The 23,473-nt window shown below is 37.9% G+C and overlaps 1 long non-coding RNA gene across 2 annotated transcripts in view; it reads left to right on the forward strand.

Moving 5' to 3' along the window:
* LOC145538973 (uncharacterized) overlaps positions 1 to 19,875 on the forward strand; it is a 312,149-nt gene extending 292,274 nt beyond the window's left edge. For both annotated transcript variants that reach the window (XR_014077375.1, XR_014077374.1), the window contains exon 2: positions 16,511 to 19,875. This is a non-coding gene — a long non-coding RNA (uncharacterized LOC145538973). The remainder of the gene's footprint in view (positions 1 to 16,510) is intronic.
* Positions 19,876 to 23,473: the final 3,598 nt, after the last annotated feature.

Below are 23,473 nucleotides of genomic sequence, written 5' to 3' on the forward strand. Positions count from 1 at the left end.
TCTGGGCATTCAGTTCCTCTGATGGACAGCATCCATTCTAGCAAGGGTGTCTGGTCATAAATGATCCTGCAATAAATCTGCTATTATTATCATAAATGGTATGGAAGTGTCGTGTGCGATGAGGAGATGTGACAATGGGTCCTAAGTTAGTTTGGGAAGGTATAGGGCTTTTCTGTGAGGAAGAGAGATCTGAATGATGAGTAATATTTAGACAAGAAGAGAGAGAGGAGAAAGCATATAATAGGCAGAAAAGTAAATACCTAAAAGAGTAGAGGGATGTTGTGTTCAGAGAAGTAAAAGCAGTGCTATGTGTCTGGATTTGGGGAGACAGAAAGTGTGCTCTACACGTTTTCCTTTTCCCACCCATAATTCTCTTATGATTTGCTCATCTCCTTAGTCCCCTACAGCCAGCTACCAAGGCCACACCACTCTGCCCTCTGTTTGCCTGTCCATTGCTACTGCCATTTAAGCAAATAAATCCCATGACTTTCTTTTTATCTAAAATATGGAACTTTTTCATGCAAAAGTACTGGTTTTGAAAATACACAATTCACATTCACTATTAGGCAACTAGGAAATACAAATAAGTAAAAATGAAAAATTTCTCTCCCTCTCTGTCTCTGTTCACTACAAGAAAACCACTGGTAAACTTTTGTTGCCCGGTTTTTCCCAGTGTAGCTGTAGGATACACACAGTAAGATAGACACACAGAATTTTACTTACTTTTATAACCTCTTTCTTTTTGCATTTAAAATTTCTATTAAATAAGTGATAGTTTCTGCAGAATATATCATTTTAACCTTCTTTTTCTCAACATTTTATTATGAACATTTCCAATATACAAAAAGTTGGAAAAAAACTGTAAACACCCGTATGCTCATTATCTATATTCTATAATTAACATTTGCAAACTTGTTTTTATCACTTCCGCATTTATTCATTCCTCTACCCATGCATCTATTTCTGATACATCTTCTGACATATTTTCAAGAGAGTTTCAATTATTTTTATTGTGCTGTAGATATTCTTTTTGTATCCTGGTTACCAGTCCTTTGTCAGATATACACTATGTGAATATTTTCTTTCCATTCTGTGATAGGCCCATTAATTTTCTTAATGTTGTGTTTTGATGAACGTCATTTCTAATTTTGATAGTTTATCATATTATTTTTCTTCATAAGTTATTGCTTTCTGCATCCTGTTTAAAAAATGGTATCTATAGCTAAATATAGGATTTTACATTTACTCCTATTAGATTTCAAATTGTTGGTTTCAGCACAGTATTTCAGCCTGTCAAAGACTATTTTGAGTCTAAGTCTTGTCTTCTGCTTATTAGATATTGCTTTCGGCTTTATGTCACCTGAAAATTTGACAAGGTATTGAATGTTGAATGGGAAAGAACCTTTTTCAAGTGCAATTAGAATCAAAGATTACGCTTCACCATCTTATTTTTCAGAAGACAGAGTCAAATTCTCAGCAGAAATCAGTAGCCCTGAGGACTGTTTATGGCACTGCCCTATTTTACCACTCAAGAGCTCTATCTCTGAAGTTTGACATTACTTTATTGAGTTGCCTATAGACACCTGATGGCTACTGATTTCTTTTCTAATTTAATATAATGTAAGCTTCATCAGAGTCGACATCCCATCTCTTAGTTCCCAATATGTACCCACAAACACATGGATACATTAATTGATATTTGTTGAATTCATTAACAAGCTCATGACCAAAATTCATCATTTATTGTTTCTTTCCCCAGAATTTTGCCAGAAATTATTTATTTTTTTGGCCTGAACTTAGGAAATTTGCCGCTTTGTTCTCTCAACATCTGGGACATTTGCTGGCTCCAGTGTTCTGTTATTTATCTTTCTTGCATTTCTATTATTTTTTCTCCAGCTTTATTAGGGTATAATTATAAATAAAATGCGAAGATTTAAAGTATACAATGTGATGATGATTTAACGTATGTATACATTGTGAAGAATTCTTCTGCCCCATTGAGTTAATTAACACATCCATCAGCTCACGTTTGCCTTTTGTGTGTGTGTGAGAATAACAGATTTCAATGTTACAATACAGTGTTATCAACTATAGTCACCATATTATAGATTAGATCCTCAGGCCTTATTCATCTTAAGACTGAAATTTTGCATCCTTTTACCAAATGCTCCCTATTTTTCCTGGCAACCTACTCTATTTCCATAAATTAGTCATCTATTTAGATGCTACACATAAATGATACCATGTGGCATTTGTCTTTCTCTATCTGGCTTATTTCAATTAGCATAATGCCCTCTCAATTTATCTATGTTGTTGCAAATGATAGAATTTCCTTCTTTTTAAAGGAGTTTTTTATATATATATATACATATATATATTATATATATATATAGAGAGAGAGATACTGTGTGTGTGTGTATATATATGTATATATACACACACACACAGTACATTTTCTTAATCTGTTGATCACTGATAGCGTTAGTCACTCAGGTGTGTCCAACTCTTTTGTGATACTGTGGACTGCAGCCCTCCAGGCTCCATTGCCAGTGGTATTTCCCAGGCAAGAATACTGGAGTGGGTTGCCATTTCCTTCTCCAGGGGATCTTCCCGACCCAGGTATTGGACCCAAACCTCCTGCATTGCAGGCAGATTCTTCACTGTCTGAGTCACCAGGGAAGCCTATGTGTATATATATATACTGTATGTATGTATGTATGTGTGTATGTGTGTATACATATACACAGTACATTTTCTTGATCTGTTAATCTGTTGCCAGGCACTTGATTTGTTTCCACACTTCGGCTATTTTGAATAATGCTGGTGTGAACATAGAGATATCGTTACCTCTTAGACATCATGATTTCATTTGTTTTGGAGATATATATATATATATATACTCTCAGAAGTGGGATTATTAGGTCATATACATCTTGCCCATGTAGTCTAATATTCATTATCAGTATATTTGTATATAACTTTGCTGATATACAAGTATACTGATAATACATATTAGATTATATGGGTTAGAACCTGGGATTTAATTTGCTTGATATGAAGACCTGAATTTATTTGAAGGAACTAAATTTATTGAGCCTAACAACATATTCTATTCTAGGTACTAGAGAGACAGAGATTATAAAAAAAAGAAAAAGTTCCTGTGGACAGTTAGTTCACAGCTTAATATTATGAGTCCATATCTGATGATCTGATGCAGTTCTCTTCTGTCCGTCCATATTAAGGAATGCCCCTCCAATAATCAAATGCTGAGTTGAGACCCAGCTGCCTTGTCTCCAATTCCTATGTGGTCTGCTCTATTCTCCCTCATCCCTCTTTACAAGATGCACTTAAATAGAAATAATCACCAAACAAAACCTAGTTTTTTGATATTTTTATAACTAGTAATATGTAAGTAAATTAGAGATTTGTCATTTAGCTACAGCTTGAAGGTAAATGCTGTAGATAATAAGAAACAAAAAGCTTTGGCTCCACTTAGGAATAGAAGGCAGAAGGAGAGGAAGGTGACAGAGGATAAGATGGCTGGGTGGCATCACTGATGCAGTGGACATGAACTTGGACAAACTCTGGGAGATGGTGAGGGACAGGGAAGCCTGGAGTGCTGCAGTCTATGGGGTCACAAAGAGTTAGGACTTGGCAACTGAACAACAACAATGAAGAATAGAAAAATTGCTATAAGAATAATATCTATAAAATTAATAGCAAACTTTATTAGGCTCTGAGGAGATTAATTATAAAATTTGCTGACAATTTTGGAAAAGAGAAGGAAGTCTGAATTGATAGAGGTAAGGGAAATCCATGGTTAGATTTGTTTGATTTAGAGAAAGAATGAGGACGTTGTGGGTGAGAGAAAGGGCTGAGTAGAGACTGGGGGTCAGGGATGAGCTTAGCATATGAACAGAATGACGAGGGAAAGTTAGTCTTCTCTGTGAGCCTTGGGAAATATGACTGTAAGAGTTCAATGCCACCTAAAGTACCACCATGAGGACTGCATTTGATCTGAAAGACAAAAGTGAAGTGATATAAATCCTTGTTTAGGAAAGTGACTTAATAAAATAAAAAATGTTTAAAGGATGAAGGTGCTTTCTTAATGAAGGTAATATAGGGATGATGCAGAAAAGAGGCAGCTATGAGTAGCTATGAGCTAGTAACACAAAATTAATTAGATGAGAAGACATAGGACATTAAGAATAAATATGGAAAAACGGTAGAATAGATATTGGAGTGAGAGGGTGAAAGAAATACAGGTTTATCTTAAAATTTCAACTCCAGTGAACTAGAAAAACGTCCCCATTGGCTAGAATGGGATAATCTTGGGAAGCAAGTTCAAGTGATTATAAATATGAGATTGAGGTAATATTAAGTTACCAAGGAAGAGATATCCAGTAGATTTGGGGCCCTTGGAAGAAGCTGGTGCTGGAAAGACAGATTAGGAGGCAATTTGCTTAAGGATAATATGAACAAAATAATATATGAGGACCATCCAGAGAAAGTCGTCAAAGATTGCTAAGAGTTAGTGGCTATACCCCAGAGAAAGTCTGTAATTATAGTCAAGAAGAACTGAAGTTACGAGAAAGAAAGTAATCCATGACCTGAGAGAGCAGGTTGGTGCAGTAATGCAAGAACCAAAGGAAGAGGCTGGTCAAAAAAATGTGGCAAAACATTTAAGGAGGATGAGAGAAAGCCACTGGATGTGGTGAGAAGATAATTGTGTCTTTTTAGAAATGAGGAAGCTGAAGGACCCAGACAAAGCCAATCCAACCCTTCTCCCAAGATTGTGTCAAAGAGGCCTGTAAGTGAGTTGTTCCCAAATACAAGCTTGTGATAACATTTTCATTTGTCAATGGCAAAACGATAACTATCAGGGCAGTGCAATTACATATGGCAGTGAAAATAAATTCTGTCTTGTAGACCTTCGTTATTTACCACATGCCTTCTACTATTATGAAATTATGGAAGCCATAGATGATGACTGCTCTATATTTAGTTGGAAAAATAAATAATAGCCATATCATTTTCACTCTCCCTGTTTTTATCAAGGTGAGGTCTGATAATAGTGATCTGATGATGTATTTACTTTCCCTGGGCTTGTTCTCTGGAACATGAAGTGGAATATTTCTGCACAGGGGCTTCCTTCTGTGTTCACAAACCATTAATGTTGAGAGGGTGGGATAAGTAATAATTTATTCCACTTGAGTTGCTGAAAGATGCTCACATTAATACAAAAACACCATATGCTGACAATTTTAAAGCCCAACTGTAGGTTCAGAGCCCTGTCTGTCACTTATCTTAAGCTTCTATGGAAAATAAAGATCAAATATCTCTGAAGCAGTGTTTAGTGTCATAGCTTTTCTGCAAGAGACAGGATTTTTTTTCCAGCCACTAAATCCCTTGCACTGTATCATTATCTGAGTGTCCATCGTGTGATTTTTCTTGAGATTCTTCTATATGTAAGTGCAGGTAGATTGGCTGTGATGAAGAATACATCTTTTTGACTGTGGAATAGATTCTAGTCATAGATCCCTTCACCTCTTTTGTGGTATGACACTGTACCAGTCATCTTCTGTGTCTTTGAAATATTAACTTTAGTAATAATAATACGTAAAATAGATCACATTCCTGATATTTTTTTTGTCTTATACCCAATTCTATTCCAGTATTTTACATAGAGAAACATACAAACCCTTTTCTCTTTTACTAATCTTGTAAGTTGGGCTCTATACTTATCTTCACTTCAAAGATAAGGATAGTAAGCCTCAGACAGGTTAAACAACTTGCTTGTCAGCACAGCTTGCAAACCCCAGTGGAAGGTTTTAAACTAAAAGTCTGACTCCACATGTCATGTTTTTCACTTTCACAATTTGCTGCCTCAAGAGGGAAAAAAAGTATAAGAAAACATATGCTTACCTTAGGGTATATTCTTATTCCAACTCTGCTGTTATAATATTCAAGACATCTCCAGAAATCTTTTCAGAACTACTTCTAGACACATTTATTTTAAATGTGTTCAGCAGTCCTGAAGCTCTGTTTAGGGGGGATAAAGTTACTATTTAGAAATGATCAACGTCAAAGTCGAAGACACTATTTACTGACAAAAGAGGCATTTCCATCAGGGTGTTCTAAAAATGTATTTTATCATGGAAGATAATATTCAAAATAAAGATATACCTTCATAAACTAACTATCTGTTTTGTCCGTCAGAAAACAAGTCACAGTTGCTGTTGGTCATATGCTACTTGAACCCTCCCAAATTGTTCTTAGTGAAGACTCTTCTTATCTCATGAACAGAGCACCAGGTGACCTTGGAAGGGTTAGGTTTTTCCTTGCTAGCAGGGCTTAAAGATAAGCAGGGTTAACATTCCTGCCTACACTCTCAGGTGACCTCTCTACATTGATGGGAAATCTCAGTGGGTGCAAAATTCACTCCTATGAAGAAAGACTACACAATAAGCACAATTTTCTCTAGTCTGTTTGCTAATGAGGCATAAACCTGACCTGATGTAACCACTCATCTTGATTGCAGTAACTAGGGGTCTGGAGCAACTGTATCATTTAACATCCCCATTCCTTTTCTCTCAAACATTGGATAAGAAATCAAGTTTTCCATGATATTTTAGAGGGAATCTTAACAGTTGGTGTGAATTGTATGTCCCCAAACATAAACTGTTCCCAGCATCATCACCAACACTACGAATATGAGTTTGGGCATACTCCAGGAGATAGTGAAGGACAGGGAAGCTTGGTGTGCCTCAATAAGTCGCAAAGAGCTGGATATGATGTGTGCATACATGTATGCTCAGACATTTCAGTCATGTCTGGTTCTTTGCAACCTTATGGACTGTAGCCTGCCAGGTTCCTCTGTCCATGGCTTCTCTAGGCAAGAATACTGGAGGGGGTTCCCATGCCATCCTCCTGGGGATGTTCCCAACCCAGGGATTGAATCTGTGTCTCTTTACATCTGTCTCTTGCATTGGCAGATGTGTGCTTTATGACTAGCACCACCTGGGAAGCCCCAGACATAACTTGGCAACTAAATAACAACAGCAACAACAAAAATAAACTCATCAACATCCCTATAAGGCAGATAAACAGCCAGATCTTTCCATTCTGGTCACTGAGGCTCAGAGCTGTGAATTGACACTTTTAAAGACACACAGGAAATAAATATCAGAATAGGAAACAGAAGTCAGCATTTAAGTTGTTATTCAGGCAGTGGGTATGACTGAACACCTTTTAAATCAAAGGGTGGAGTGCAAATAGGATCACTAGACACTTTCAGTAGAACCTGTGTGAATTACCACATGCAAATATGGCCCCATCAGAAAACCTCCATCACTTGTTGCTTGGTGATGGAAGATGAAAATCAATCATGTATTCTCAGAAAAGAGGACCCTGTGAATAAGATCCCAACCAGTATTTTCAGGCTGATTTGAAATTACTGATGGGGAGTCAGAGGACAGGGAAATATTTAATTCAGAGAGAGTAGGGCCAACTTGTTTCTTGACTGAGATGAGGAATCATTTTTCACCCTCACCTGTGACACAGACCACTCATTTTTACTAGCTGGTAGTTTCCCCTCTCTGTATGCTGTCTGTATAGTAGCACTAGCTGACACGTGGAAGAGAAAGAGAACAAGTTGGCAGGGAGTCGATATATTTCTGTGTTTTATTACTACGAGATTCTAGTAGCATTTAGCTGGTGAGTCTGAGCAGAGAATGAGTGTTTCTAAAGTGACTCAGTTATCAGTGGAATGATTAAAGGCATAACAACCAAATCTATGGATTAATTAGCAGGTTGGTGGTAGTTGAGTAACTGTTACTAAATTGCGTGGTTTGCATGCAAAATAAAAGATTCATCTTTGATGTTTTCCAGCTTGGGTGACAGAAGTGTTAGAATTCCAGGTCAGTGAGAAGAGATTCCCATTGATTGGTTGATGGGTGATGAGATCAGAGAAGATTATATTTGGATTTCCTTCAATTCTACACATTAAAGGCTTAATCTTATTTTCGATCAGGAATACATCCTTCTTGCTACAGTTACTGACAGTGAGATTTGAAGATTTGATTAATAATAAATAAAGTAGAGCCAATAATACTATATAAGAGAAGAAAAATTAGGGTCAGCAAAATAAGATAAGTGCTGGGTGCCAGCAGAGACAGGAAGTTCTAGGAGAGGGAAGGACAAGTGATAATCTATTATTTGGAAGGCTTACAAGTTTCAAGAAGAAGAACGATAGATTCACTAAAAGGCCCATGTTTCATTGATACATTTAACAAATATTTCTGGAGACATGCATATACACACATATGCATATAAACATAATTTATATATACATAATTTATACAAATATACCTTTTATATAAACATACCATATACGGCCTTTCATATGTGTATATATATAAAGTTCTAGTGGGAGAGGCAGAAACACCTAAATAACTAATAGGTTAATAAGTAAAAAGTGGAATATAAGAAAAAGTGGAGCCAATTAAGGGACTGGGCATTTAAAACAGTAGCTGGAGCCAGGTGTTAGGATCAAATTGGGGTGGTCCGGGTACACATTTTTGGAAAGTTAACATTTTAGCAAAGACTTGGAGGAGATGAAAGAGTTTAGTTATGCAACTGTCTCAGGGAAGACTAGTCTATCCAATTAGAGTGAACAGCTAGTGTGTGTCCTGTAGTGTTACATGGCCAGGGAGTCAGTGTGGAGTGAGGATGCTGGTGTGGCTTGGATGGTATGGCAGAGGAATAATGGGGTGGCAGTGGAGATAGTAGAAAATAAGGTCAGAAAGGAAACAGGGATTAGGTAGTATAGGTGTTGACAGGAGTCAGTTTGGACTGAACCATAGATCTGAGTCTCCCTATCTTCAACTGAGGTACAAAGAAAAAGCAAGACGTCTATGATTGTGCTAACGAGAGACAGTGTTGTAGTAACATGATGAGTGGGATTAATCAGAGGGAAAGAATAACCCTTAAGGCTTTTCCCATAAATGCAAAGAAAAGCAAACAATCAGGAGAGACATTTATGCAAATAGGGAACTCCACTCTAGAAATTAGAAGCAACTAGAGGGCACTAATGTGCAGAATAATCAGACTTTCAGAGAGCTTTTGCTTTTAGGGCCACATCTAGGCAGGCAGTGCCTAGAACATTTTACCTCATTTCCAAGTGACTTTTATGCCCATTAAAATGTTTTCATTTCAATTAATAATTCAGTCAGTAATACAATTATGATGTGGAATTTTGCTATTAGCTATTTCTATAAGGCAGAGTGAAAGGACTTAGGAAGTGGAAAGGAAAAAGAAGGAGGTTTTCCTGGCTAGAACTCAGTATGGCATAAGCAGATATTTGAAGATATCAGTAATAAACCATGTGACATAATCTCCTTCATTCCCATTTTGACTGATAGGAAATGTGATTAGAGTATGGGGGGTTCATATTGGAGCTGTCCCCTGAACCCCTCTAAGGCTGCAGCACTTGGTTGAGGTAAGCCACCTTCGGGGCTCCTTTGGGTCACGTTCACATCCTTTCCTAGAACTTCTTCTCAGAGAGAGTGTGAGAGAGCAGCCAGAGCCTCTTTTGGCTGTAAAGACCACAGATACTGGTGGTTTTATTTCATTTAAGCAAAACTACTATTCTAGTGAATGTTTCCAGGCTGTATATGTCCATTCCAAAGATAGATATGCTGCTTGATTATAGTCAGGTTTACCAAGAATGATTTCTCATCTTGAATAGCTGTAGTTCCAGAAATAACTTGGACCCTCTACCATAGCTATAACTTTAGGTCAGTGCTTCCCATTTTATATTTCTGACAGTGTTGATTTTTTTTTTTTTTGGATGGAACCTCCATCCAAAAGGAGGTTTATAAACTTTCTGTTTGAACCTCTTTGAACTCAGGTAGAATCTTTAATGTACTATTCTAGATAAGAGAAATGATGATGTTTCCCACTGAAACTCTTCAGATTGACTAATCAGCAACCATCAGTCAGATGGCCCTAAAAGCTGCTTCCTTAAGTCATCTGACGTTTTTGTTGCTACAGCCAATAATTGTTTACACACTATGACCCATCCAGTGGGGTACCACGGAAAAGAAAAGAGTAAACACTGCATAAGGATACTTGATTTTTCCTTCCATCCCTGTTATAACTGGCTTCTTCTCCCTTTAGGATATGAGGCCACTTAATAAAAGTTCCAGACTATAATTTTAGGAAAAGGATTCTCTTTCTTGCTTTCAGACACCTGTACCTAATAATGGCAGAGAGATTGCCTGCGTGTGTTGTTCCAGTTGTGTCTGACTCTTTGCGACCCCATGGACTGTAGCCCGCCAGTCTTCTCTGTCCATGGGATTCTCCAGGCAAGAACACTGGAGTGAGTTGCAATGCCCTCCCCCAGGGGATCTTCCCCATCTGGGGATCAAACCCACGTCTCTTACATCTCCTGCATTTGCAGGTGGGTTGTTTACCACTAGCACCAGCTCTGACAGAGAGATTATTGCACTAAAGATATCTTCTTGACACTTCCTAAGGTTGAAAACTAGCTCCAGCTTTCAGCCTTGAAATCTTATTCTCTTATTTGGTTGCTCAAATGAAAAATATTAAAGGTGTCAAATGAAATGGATAAGACAAAAGTGGTTTCTTTTAGTGCACTGAGTCTTGGGAGCTTCTCTGCAGAGCCATTTTAAAAAAAAATTATTGAAGTATAGTGGATGTACAATGTTGTGTTAATTTCAGGTGTATAGGAAAGTGATTCAGTTATATACGCACACACACACATACATACATACATACATACGTATATATTTGTATGTATATATGTTCTTTTTCAGTTTCTTCTTACAGATTATTATGAAATATTGAGTAGAATTCCCTGTGCTATACAGTAGGCTCTTGTTGTTATCTATTTTGTTAATAAATATAGCAGTGTGTATATATTAATCCCAAATGCCTAATTTATTCCTCCCCCCTTTCCCCTTTGGTAGCCCTAAGTTTGTTTTCTATGTCCATGGGTCTGTTTCTGTTTTGTACACAAGTTCATTTTTACAGTTTTTAGTTTCCGCCTGTAAGCGATATCCTGTGATGTTTGTTGTTGTCTGGCTGACTTGCTTCAGTTAGTATGATGATCTCTAGGTCTGTCCATGTTACTCTGCAGGGCCACGTTGAATCATGTAAGCATGAGTTGCTCCTAGAACTGGGATATTACCCTCATCCCTAAATGCTATTGACTCCCTAAAGCAACCAGGTTAATCAAGTGAGGCAGTGATCTCATAAACTTGCAAGACTTGCTTGTGAAATGTGGGAAACTGGGTGGGAGGTGTCCTTGTAGTGCCTGTCAGTACTTGGAGAGGAAGCTGCTCAGTAACAGTCAATCCCAACTTGATGAGTTTTCCGCAGAAGTTTATATAAGCTTAGCCTTCTTCACATGGTGATATCTTGGCAGTTCCTCATAATTTTTTCCCTTCCTGTCACCATAAAAAACCTGTATACAGTGTGAAGCAGCAGGAGCAGGGTTATTCTCTGAAGATGTGGGAGAGATTAGCCTGCTTTAATTACGGTTCCCCCTACTCCAGCGTTCCCAGTGACTCAGTTGGTAAAGAATCTGCCTGCAATACATGAGACCTGGGATTGATCCCTGGATCAGGAAGATCCCCTGGCAAAGGAAACGGCAACTCACTCCAGTATTCTTGCCTGGGAAACCCCAGGGAAAGAGGAGCCTGGTGGGCTATAGTCCATGGGGAGTTGGACACAATTGAGCGACTAAACCACTACTCCAGTTGCATTTGTTTCTGAGTTTTTATTTTATTCAGACAGTATGTGAACTTGTAATGAACTTAGCTAAGATGCACTTACCAATCCACATCTGAGCAACTTTTTCCTGAGTCAGGGCCTCCTGACTTCCTGGTGTGAAGAATATTGGTGGGCACATCAGGTGTTCTCTCCCACCCAAAAAAGCAAGGAATTGTAGTGCTGAATATCTAGCTCTGTCCTGTTCATACAAACAGATTGTAATTTGTTCAAAGATCAGGGGAATTGTAGGATGTCATCAGGATATACAACACATTTTGCAAAACAACACAAAATGTGGGCCATGTGGGTTTATAAGATACAGTGCCCCTGCCACTTCTGCTCTTTCTTTCAGAGCTTTTTCAGCACCAACAGGTCAGCAGCATGTCTGTATTAATTGCAGGGCTGTGATCCTCTGCCTTGCTCTTCCAGCTGTTGGGTTTTGGGAATGTCATCTCAGAAAACCAGTGAGCTGTAAAGTGGAGGTGAAAGCAAAACAGTCATATCGACTCCTCAGTCTCTACTGATAAGAAATTGTTTAAAATGCTACGCACTTGAGAGAGGGCAAGACTTTCATCTGAAGGTCCTTTGAAATCACGCTGGACCCCCCATTTTAGGAGGAAGCATGAAAATCATTTGTTAGTTAGGTCAAGTGAGGAGTAGAGGGTTTACCCATGGAGAATAATGAAAGTTAATAATAATAATGTGGTATTGCTAGCTGTGGTTTCCTCTACACATTTTCCTCCCCCAAATCTGTGTCATTAACAATTTGCTATGAGTTAAAAAGGGGATTGGCAATAGATGCTTAAGAGAAACTTTCAAAAAATAACACAATGGTGTGAATGTTTCTGAGATTTTGTTAGGCATAGTGTATGAATTAGTAGCATAATAAGCCTATTACTTCACAGAAATTCATTTCTTGGAATTTATTCAAAGCAACCCCTTTCTCTCCTTACTTCCCTCTGATAAATTACCTTTTGTTGACTTAAGAGAAAGGGGTTTTACTGAAAAGTTGACAAAGTACCTTACCAACACTAGCACTCTCTTAAAATAATCGCCAGCAGTACTATTAGGTTGAAAATAAATGATTTTGTGTAACTGGATGCATTTCATTTCTGATGACGTTCCTAAAATTCAGCAATATGCTTGAGTGCCTATTTCATGCAACACATTCTGCTATGCCCTCTGGGGAATTCAAAGGTAAGCAAGATATAGCCCCTCATCTCAAACAACACATCATCGAGTAGGGGGGATCAGACAGAACACAAATCACAAATCATTTTAATGAAAAATAATAGTCTAATTGATTTCTGGCACCTTGAGACTGATATATCACTAATTTCATTTAAGTCACAAAACAATGGCAGAGTGTAGGGTCTGTTGATTGATATTTATTTAGATGGTATACTGAGAAGTAATAAGTGTGATGGCCTATTTAATTACTAATCTCCTGAGCAATTTTTCCTTTTCATTTTGTATTACTTTCCATTCTTGGATGAAGAATGCCTCTCTACTACAGTTTTCTTGAATGTATTCTTCGGATGCTTCAGCAAGTTTAATTCTGCCCTAGTTTGGCCTGTGTGTGTGTGTGTGTGTGTGTGTGTTTATTAGAGCATGCTCTAATGTAATGGAAACACCTGCTTGTTTTTGATTCTCTTAATGAATTGTCTTGGCATTACTAAATGGCACCACAAACCAATTATGATACGCTGTGTAGGAGCCATGCACTGACATTGCTGTCTAAAAGTAGGCCACTTCTTTTCTAATCGTTCTGAGAATTATGTATGCATGTATTATGCATACTCTGGATATAGGAAAATACAGTGAGCCCTCCAGATCCAACAGTTCCAGATGTACAGATTCAACCAACTGCTAATTGAAAATACTTGGAAAAAAATTCAAGAAAATTCCAAAAAGCAAAATTTGAACCTGTCATGCAGTGGCAGTTATTTACATAGAACTTCCATCGTATTTACAACTCTATGTAGCATTTACATTGCATTAGTATTATAAATAATCTAGAGATAATTTAAAGAAGCTGAGAGATATGCAAAAGTTATATGCAAATACTCTGCCATCCTAAATAGGGAGCTCAAGCATCCATGAACTTTAGTATCCACAGGTGTCCTGGAACCAACCCCATGGAAACATAGGAAAAACTGTATTTACATTTTAATAGCACTTTACACTTTGCAAAGTAATTTCACTATCCTGCCTCACCTAAAGCTACCCTTCCACTTGAATTGATCAATGCCATCATTTGTTAATCAAGCTGGAAACATGGGCAGCTCCTTTATTATTACCTCCCTTTTACACCTATATCCAGCTTATCTCCAAATGAAGCCAGTTGTGTCATGAAGCAATTCTCCCACTTCTCTCTCACCCATCCACTGTCTTGGCTAAATGAGCTGTAATGTCTTGCTCTCCTTAATGCTGCGACCTCTAATTGCTCTCCCTGCCTCCACCTCTACACATGCCCATCATATCCATTTCTCTCTAAGCATTCAGGTTGTGCCAATTTGATTGTAATGCTTCCCTGTTTAAAACACATCTCTGGATCCCAGTTGCTCTTAAAATATATTCTCAAATCCTTATCCTAGCCTTCCAAACCCTATTTTATCCACTTCCCTTTTTTCTAGGTTTATCTCTTCACTGTGACACTTGTACAGTCATGCAGATTTATGATTTTGAATCATAATATTGCCATACTACAAGTATGATAGTTGTTCAAACTAAAATATGCCAGATGTTTTCCCTTCTCTTTGTGTTTCATATACTCTTCCTTCCACCTGTTTATACTTCCTCTCGTTCATTTCAACTCATCATTCAGAAAGAGTCTAGACTGGAAAATTCACCTTGGGAAGCCTTATCTGAATATAACATTCTTCTTTCTAGTCTGAATTAGATATCCTGCTTTTAGATACTTTTGCAAATTAAACTTCACAGGCTTTTAATCATCTCATCTTTTCTGTGTTCTCCCATTCTATATAAACTCCATTAAGACACGGAACAAACATCTTTTGATCACAAATGTATCTCAAGTGTACAGTGCAGTACTTAGCACATAGTAAGACTTTAATAATGACTGTTGAATAAGGAATGTTTTTGTTGTGTTGCTAAGTCTTGTCTGACTCTTTTGTGACCCCATGGACTGTAACCCACCAGGCTCCTCTGTCCATGGGATTTCCCAGGCAAGAACACAGGAGTGGGTTGCCATTCCCTTCTCCCAGGGATCTTCCCAAACCAGGGATCCAACTCACAACTCCTGTGTTGGCAGATGGGTTTTTTTTATCACTGAGCCACCAGAAAGACCTTAATAAGGAATAAGTAACCTTTGAAAAGAATACAATGAATTAAATACTTATTTCCATCCTCTCATTTGGTTCTCTCAACAAATGGTGATGTTCCCTGTTTTTGATATCTACTGTATATATGATGCCATCCTTGAAGGAGCTTGGGAGAAGGATTCACAAGGCTCTGTGCGTGCTCATTTGTAATTTCCTGTGTGCCTACAGTTATTTCAAAATAAAAAGTTTTAAAAAGTGATAATGTCGATAGGCCAAATATGGCAATTTCCATTTACATTTGAGAAAAGTAAGGGTTAGAGGCTAAGGTCATTTGTGTAAGGTAATAAACACATGACACAGACAATTTCAAGTACAGTCACTCAGAGGTTTTTGTATCCTCTGGATCCTCAAGTGGACCTAGCACCAAGTACCTACCGTGTTTTGTCCTTGACATATGTATATTCTAGCCCAGAGCTTCTGTGTTTATTTGTGATTGTTGTCATAACCTAAAGTTGAGCAATAGGAAACAGGGTAACGTTCTTAGGTCTCTCCCATAAAACCTAGATGCTGGACTCACCCTAGGCACTCAGCTCCCTCTGTCTTTCTTTTATTCTTACTTGGTTTCCTTTTACTAATTAATTAGTTCATTGTTTTATTGTCAATGTTTATTGAAATTGGCCACAACCTAGTTCATGCTTTGTTAACAATAGGAAAAACAAGGAGTCCATTGCAGACTCTACTCTCTGGAGCTCATGTTGTAGTAGCTGCATACAAGTGAAGGATTAACTATAGGACAATGCTGTAACTTCTGTTTTGTCAGGAAGCACAGGGAGCTAGGCACATAGAGGAAGCACTTCACGTGGGCTTGAAAGATGTATCACTGCTTCTTAAAGGAGGTTATTTCTAATGCTTCTTAAAGGAGGTGGTTTCTAAACAGAACACTCAAGATTGAACATCCAGAGAGAACTGTGTCCATAGCAGGACTGGACTGATAAGATTGAGTAGGGTGGGGTGAGAGCAGTTGAAAGAAGGGGGATCCTGTGCAACATCCTGAGACAAGGGAGAGAAGGATTGGGAACGAACACCCAAGGAGCAGGTATACCTCTAATCAAAGGTCACTGACCCATGCTTTTCAGCTTTGGAAGCAACATAGTCTCTCATTCTCCCACCTGAGACACCTGCAGAGCAAGATACGCAGAAAGGGTGGACCTTGATGTTGTCCATTGCATCCTCTTCTCCACGGTGTCTGTGTGGTCTTTGACACCAGCACTGAGGTGCTGCTGAGGAAATGTCTTCACTTTTCTTTCATGGAAAGTGGAGAGACTATGAAAATTTGGGAGGAAGAGGGTGGCAAGGAACAAATACAATCTTTCTTTTGCAAAGAAATCTATTAAACTTTTTCTCCTATTTTCTGTTTTTATTGTGTTTAGGTAAGTGAAACCGATTTTTGCAACACAACTATGATTACCAGACTGCCTCGTGTATGGTGACTGTCTCTGTTGAACATTCCGCAGAATGATATCTTCCATCACCTCTGATTCGTGAGTCTTAACTCTGAAGGGTTAAATAACTTATAAATAATCTAGGATTGAGTAATATTTAAATGGCTGTATCTATATCACCTTATAATGCTTAATTGTACCCTTCTTTAAGGTAAGTGAGCCTAATTTAGATCTTGATTTTATGCAGAGAAGCACTGAGGGAAATATTATTTCCTTTCTAGAAATATTCTTAGTGGTTCTATTAAAGAACATTCTTCTCTCAAGAATTTTTCTTTGTTTGATTCACATTAAAAATTTGGGGGTGTCTCTCATCATTTGAGGCATAGCTCTCCATATTGTTGATACTTCTGTTTTGTCACTTTCCTCCATAAAAGATAGTCTCAAAAGTATGAAGTTGGTATGATTTTTGGTGTACTCTGGTGTCTAAAGTATTAAAATTCATGGCTTCTTTTCCATCGCATTATCCAAATCTGCTTGGAGGTTAGGGGTTTTAGGCTGGAAGAAAATGAGTTCTTAGTGCAGTGTAGAGTAGGATTTAGTTGGCAAGATGGGAGATAAATAGTAAAAAGAGAGAAAAGAATAGTTGGGACTTATTAAATATTTGAACAGTGACTGCTCCTGGAAAATTGGCTGTGACTTCTCTTGGCCTCTGGCCTGGGCTTATCCATTTTCTTGGTTTTTTATACTTAGCGATTCTTCAGTTTCTTATTCTGCTTTCCAATTCAGTTTTCATTTTCTGCATTAGCCATGTTGTGTTTGACTATTTGCATTTACTGAGGCTATCTCCAATATTCCAATGGACCGAATTGTGTGTATCTGGTGTGTAATTCGGTACAGGCACCCCTACCTCTGCAGGGAGGCAACGCACCTCCTTATTCATAACAATTATCCTAGCTGATGGAGCTCGGCAAGCCAACCCCTCTGCTCACTTGATGGGAACAGATTTTCTGAGGGGCTGCTGATTGCCTGTTTGAGTCCTGTCATCAATATCCAGGTGTGAAATTATTAATTACAAAGCACAATGGAATGGTCTTGCAGGAAAAGACTGAACAGCTTTCCTTGAAGGTCACTGTTGGAATTGGCCCTCTGTGATACATTATTATGAACTAAACATTTCATTTTGTACCATTGTTAGTTGAGTGCTCCGTTTAGTGTTTTGTTATTGTGTGTCGAAATGGGCCTTGCTATATATGGAAAATGTAGGATGGTAGTATTGCTGTGCTTTATGTAGCTTTTAATTTCAGAAGTGGAAAGGACCAAAGCACCTCTATCATAAGAGTAAAAAAAAAGATAGATTAAATGGGCATAGTGGTAGTTACTTTCTGAAGTCAAGGTGAGTATGTTAAGAACAAAATTTCATAGATAATAAATGGTGGTAGATAAACAGAAATGACGATGATGCTGATAATGGTACTGGTGGCAGTGGTGATGGTAATGATATTCTGAGCCTAGAAATATCAATGCCAAAGCTTCTTTTACTTTTGTGTGTGTGTCTGGACCATTTCCCAGTACATGTAGACAACCACCTAACAGATAGTTTTCACTGCCAAACTTGGTTTTGTTTTTGGAAGTATTATGCATAGTAATGATGGTTATGTTATTAGGTTATTAGTCATAGGTTCTCAGTGGAAAAGATTCAGTTGTGATTTTATAATGATCAGACCTGCCATGTCCTAATGAAGCAACTTCTGAAGTATGACTACTGGAATCTCAGCTGGGCTCCTGTGATTGCCACCTGGGCAGGTGAACCAACGAATGGGAAAAAGACATGTCCAGAATAAAAATGATGAGGCCCTTCTAGCATTTACTTCTCCCCATTCTTCTAGAAAACAGTGACTTTCTTATCAAGATTTATCTCCATATCTTTGCTATATTCTCACCTCCTCTGTTGGCAAGGATACTAATAAATAACAGCTAACATGTATCTTGTGCTTCTTCTGTGTCAAGCACCATTCTAAGTTTTTTACATATGTTACTCCATTTCATCTTTACAACAAGTGTATCATTAAGGTACTGTTATCAATCTCATTTTTTAGATGAGAAACTTAATCATGGGAAATTTTTCATTTCTTGGTTTCCAGGTCTATGTTCTAAACCACTATAAATGTTGATCACAAGATTGAATGACTTAGAATTTCCTTACTTCTCAACTCACTTACTTTGTTGATACCAGTGTTATTATCATCATAATCATTTCACTATCATTTTAAACCTCCTCCTAAGCTTTATATCGCAGGTAATATAAACACCTTATCTCATTCAACTTTAACAAAAAAATAAAGACTCTATTGGTTTTTCCATTTTACAGTTGAAGAAACCAGTCAGAGACGTGACACAAGTCTATATGTACAGCTGGAGAGTGGCAGTATCTGGTTTGAAGGCACGAAGGCCACACCCTTACCCACTGTGGCACACTAATCCTTAAACAGCATTGCGTAGAATATCCTTCGTATGCTGTGACTACTCTGGTGGCATAGGAGGATGCAGTGAGAATCTCTGTATTTCAGGGATGTGTTCTCTTGTGGTCTCCCAGCTTGGTGTGATATGTATCCCTTTGTCGAATAGCTCTGTGAGAGAGCCACGGTCCATGTATACAGGACCACGATGACAACAGGCAGTCAATAGATTTTATGTAATTGCTGATCATTCGATTATGCTGAGCAAGCTTCTCTTGAGTGACTGGATAGCGCTATTCATTTCATTATGTAATTCAGTGTGGTGCGGGTCTGTGCTAGGATGTATCTGTCATTTGGGTGCATCTCCAGCATCTTTTGGTTTCACTTCAGTTGTCTCTCCTCGGACATTACATAATGGGAGAGAAGCAAAGACCATGTGAAAAAAAGATTCCCTTTTTCAGTATCACCCAAGAGAACTTATAAATCCTCATTACTTCCTTTCTTTTGATTATTTTTTCTATGTGGAAATTTTCAAAGCGACTGAATTTGAACTCAAAAGATACACTTCCACAAAATACTATTCTTTAGTTAATATCTGCACACCTCTGAACTGAATCCTTTGAGTAGAGGCTTTGATACTTCTTAAAAACAAAACAAAAAAAAAACCTCTGCTGGTTAATTTACACATTTGTTGGAATGAGTTTATAAAATCATTTCTCAGAGTAGTTTGTGTCAGGTCATGGAGAGTGAGATCATGAAGTTTCTGGTTTCTGGGGAATTTGGGAGGCAGGGGTCCTTCTGTTGGGAAGGAAAGGAGGAAAGAGGTCAATGTATAGCAAAACAAATACAATATTGTAAAGTTAAAAAATAGAAAATAAACTAAAAAAAAAAAAAAAAGGACTAAATGGTGAGGTAGGAGGTATTTTGCCTACTATACAATTTCCCTGGGGCCAAGCCTGTGTGTATTGTTTTTGTCATGCTTTCTGTCTTTTTGAGTAAGGGAAAAGGTTTCTGGTAATAATGATCTGCTCTCAGAAAGTATATGTATGATGAAATTGCCCGCCTCAGGCTACCTGTATTGATTGTTTTCGGGAAAACGTGTGATGAGCTGGGAATGCATCTTGGCATTACATTATGCTGTTTTTTCCAAACTCGGTTTATTTTTCTCAGTTCTCCTGGCTTTCTAGAGGTCAGGATAGGGGTGGGAGTATAGCAGAACTGATAGTAAGATAGATGGATGTATGTGTTTTCATAGTTTTAAGACTGAAAATAAAATCCTTCAATAATGTAAAAGTGCTTTTAAGACTTCATAGTAGTACACACATATTGGTTACTTCTATGGGTTTTATCATTTCCTCTCATACTAGAGACTGAAGGACGGAGAAGACGATGGCACCCCACTCCAGTACTCTTGCCTGGAGAATCCCAGGGACGGGGGAGCCTGGTGGGCTGCCATCTATGGGGTCGCACAGAGTCAGACACGACTGAAGAGACTTAGCAGCAGCAGCAGCAAAGACTGAAGGAAGTCTGTAGAAACCATCCTTAAAGTCATGTGTAGAAATGTTCTACCTACGTCTGGAGATGTTTGATGTGTAACAGTTTTAAGGACTGGAAGAGAAAGGGATTCTCATTTGTCTGTATTTTTATGAAGTGGAATATTGATAAAGTAATGACACATAGATACATCTTTTGTAAAACTAATGCACGGATCTAAACATAGTCAACTGATTATTTTGGAAGGACTTATTACGCACAAGCACATGGATTTCTCCCTAACACCAAAGATTAATACCTGATACTCTGCTGAGGGATTATACATTTTCTTTAATCTTCATTTATAAAATGTGTTGGTGTTCTCCAGTTAGTCGGTATCCTTCAAATTGAGATGGAGAATTGGACCTAGAGTTTCAGATGTTGTCTGGCCAGGGCAACTCAAATTTACACAATGAAAAACTGCCTGCTCCAGAAACAAATAACAGGTATTGTGTCTGATCCCTAGAGGAAGATACTTTTTTAACCATACCTCAAGTTAGGCTGTAGAAGATAGTTGTCACGGTTGATGTGTACTTGTACGCTGCAGTTAGATGGTCTCTATTAGTATCCTGCTCCTCCACTTACCAACTCAGTGACTTGGGGAAAAATCACTTTACCTCTTTACTGTGGAGATTAAGAAAATAATTCATAGAAATCAGTTGGAATAGTCTCTGGTCAGTAGTAAGTGCTCAAGAAATACTCTTGTAATTAAGATCCAAGCAGGATTCTAGAAGAAATTCTCACGTCTTTTTGATCATCACTGTTAGCACCAATGCCATCATCATTCTATAGGAAAAGTAGCTCCTCCAGGGCCTTTCTGCTTCTGACAGTGGAGATGGCTCTACAGATTAATTATGGAGCTTTGCTTCTGCCAGGCACCACATTTTTAACATTCATATTTCTTCCTGAAGGAAAAAGAAATATTTTTGACTTGAGTTTTTAAACTATAATATTTAACTGCTGGTTTGCACAATTAATCAAGTGTTTTCATAATCTGGTTACTCTCTTGGACTTGTAGAATTTCAAATTAGGGAGGCTAGAATTGTAAATTACTTTTGCCTATCCAAGCTGGTCCATATGTGTTAAGGGAAGTAGAAAAAAAATAGAGGAATAACTTAGACTGTGAAAGGGAAAAAATTCCACAGTTCAGAATTTCTTCAGTTATTTGGTTACTTTGAATTTAAGATTGAATGTGAGTGATTTACCTTCACAAATGCATATCGTACAATACAGAATCGAATTTATGAGGGTCACAGGTCATTTGAACTCAAATTTAAGTCTTGTTGAGCCCTGTATGGAATCGTCATCTCATGATCATCTAACCTGTGTCTGGATCCCTCCCTCATTCCCGAGAGAATCTTCATTCTTTCTTTGGATGAGTCCATTAGAAAGCACTCTTCTTGAGAACCATGTTCTCTCTTCTGGTAGCGTTCATCTTTAGTCCTTCTCTTCCTTCACAGGGCCATTAACCCAGGCTTTAAAGTTATATTTTAAAACATCAAATATACATATCCCTGTCATTCTTACTATGATGTGTTTCATATTCACCAAATGATTTAACTAATTTTACCAGTTCTCAATATATCATGTAATTAACCTCTTGGAGTTTTACCTGCTAATCCTAAACAGCTAAAGAGCTGAGTGACCCTACTCCTCAGACAATGAAGTCTTAGCATTTTCATGGGGAGCATAGGGCACACATGTTGCTTCAAGTCCCCAGTAGCTTTCTGATTCAGTTTTGATAAGGCAAAGTTATCTCAGGACAAATAACTACAAATGTTGCCTTTTTCAGAAAAGTATCACAGGACTGTACTTCTTTGGAAATCAGTTTTATTTCTTGACTTAAAGTAGTTACCTTTTATTTTCTTGAGAAAGCTTTTCTGTGAAGAGCCTCTGGTTTGAACATTGATTTCAGATTACAAAAGCAAAAAACTGAGGGGAAGAAGAAAGAGGCAAATGAATAAGGGAGCAGAGGGGAAGAAGTAATTCAAACTTTTGTAATGGAGAACTCACCTAAATCTGTAACTCAGAGAGTAAAATGATTTAAACAAAAGAATCTCCTTGATTTTCAGTAGTAACTTGGGCACTTTATACATGGTGAATATTTTCTAAAGGCTTTATATAAATTCACTTTCCTAGTGCTCCCTAAAACCATCTGAAGTAGGTTAATCATCTTCATTGCTGTAATTGAGGCAACTGAAATATGCAGAAGTCAAGTAAGTCACTTTAAAATCTCTCAGCTACAAAATGATGCAGTTGAGAGTTCATCCCAGGGAGTGTTGTTCCAAAGACTATAGTTTTTAACATCACCCCCACCAACAACAATGGCTAATATTTTTTGATCACCACCTAAATATTAGCCACTCTTCTAAATATTTTGCCTCACAAAAACTCCCTGAAACTGAGCATTATTATTATTGCCTAAGGTAAAGAAACAGACAAACACGCATGTTAAATCATTTCCCACACTGACACATCTAGTTATTTGTGGACCTAGGATTTGAATCCAGCCTTGGCACACTATGCTGGAGAGAGAAATCTGAGCCAAGACCCTCAGGATGAGTGTGTTCTAGTGGATAAAAAGACTCACACATAAGCAGTCAGCAGATACAGTACTCAGAAATGGTTTAAGAATACTCAGCGATATATTCATGAGTAGAAACTATTGTAGTATAATCTGATTACAGAAGTGCACACAGGATGCTGAGTAGCGTGTCTGATAAAGAAGGGGGTAAGTGTTCTCTTAGTAAGTTTACATGGAAGACACGTGTAGCAAGCAATGGAAAAAAATTAAGGAAGGTAGAGAAGGTCTGAAGAGCAATCACTTACCTAGTCAAGCTGCCTTAAGAAGATGATGATAGTAATGGAACTGGGGCAGTGCAGAAGTATCTAATTCAGCTTGAACTTGAATCAGTACAGGATCAGGAATCCTGAGAACCATCTGCCCAGACATTCTCAGAGT

Source organism: Giraffa tippelskirchi, chromosome 2 (genome assembly GCF_054371585.1).
Source record: "Giraffa tippelskirchi isolate mGirTip1 chromosome 2, T2T-mGirTip1v1.2.pri, whole genome shotgun sequence".
Classification (NCBI taxonomy): domain Eukaryota; kingdom Metazoa; phylum Chordata; class Mammalia; order Artiodactyla; family Giraffidae; genus Giraffa; species Giraffa tippelskirchi.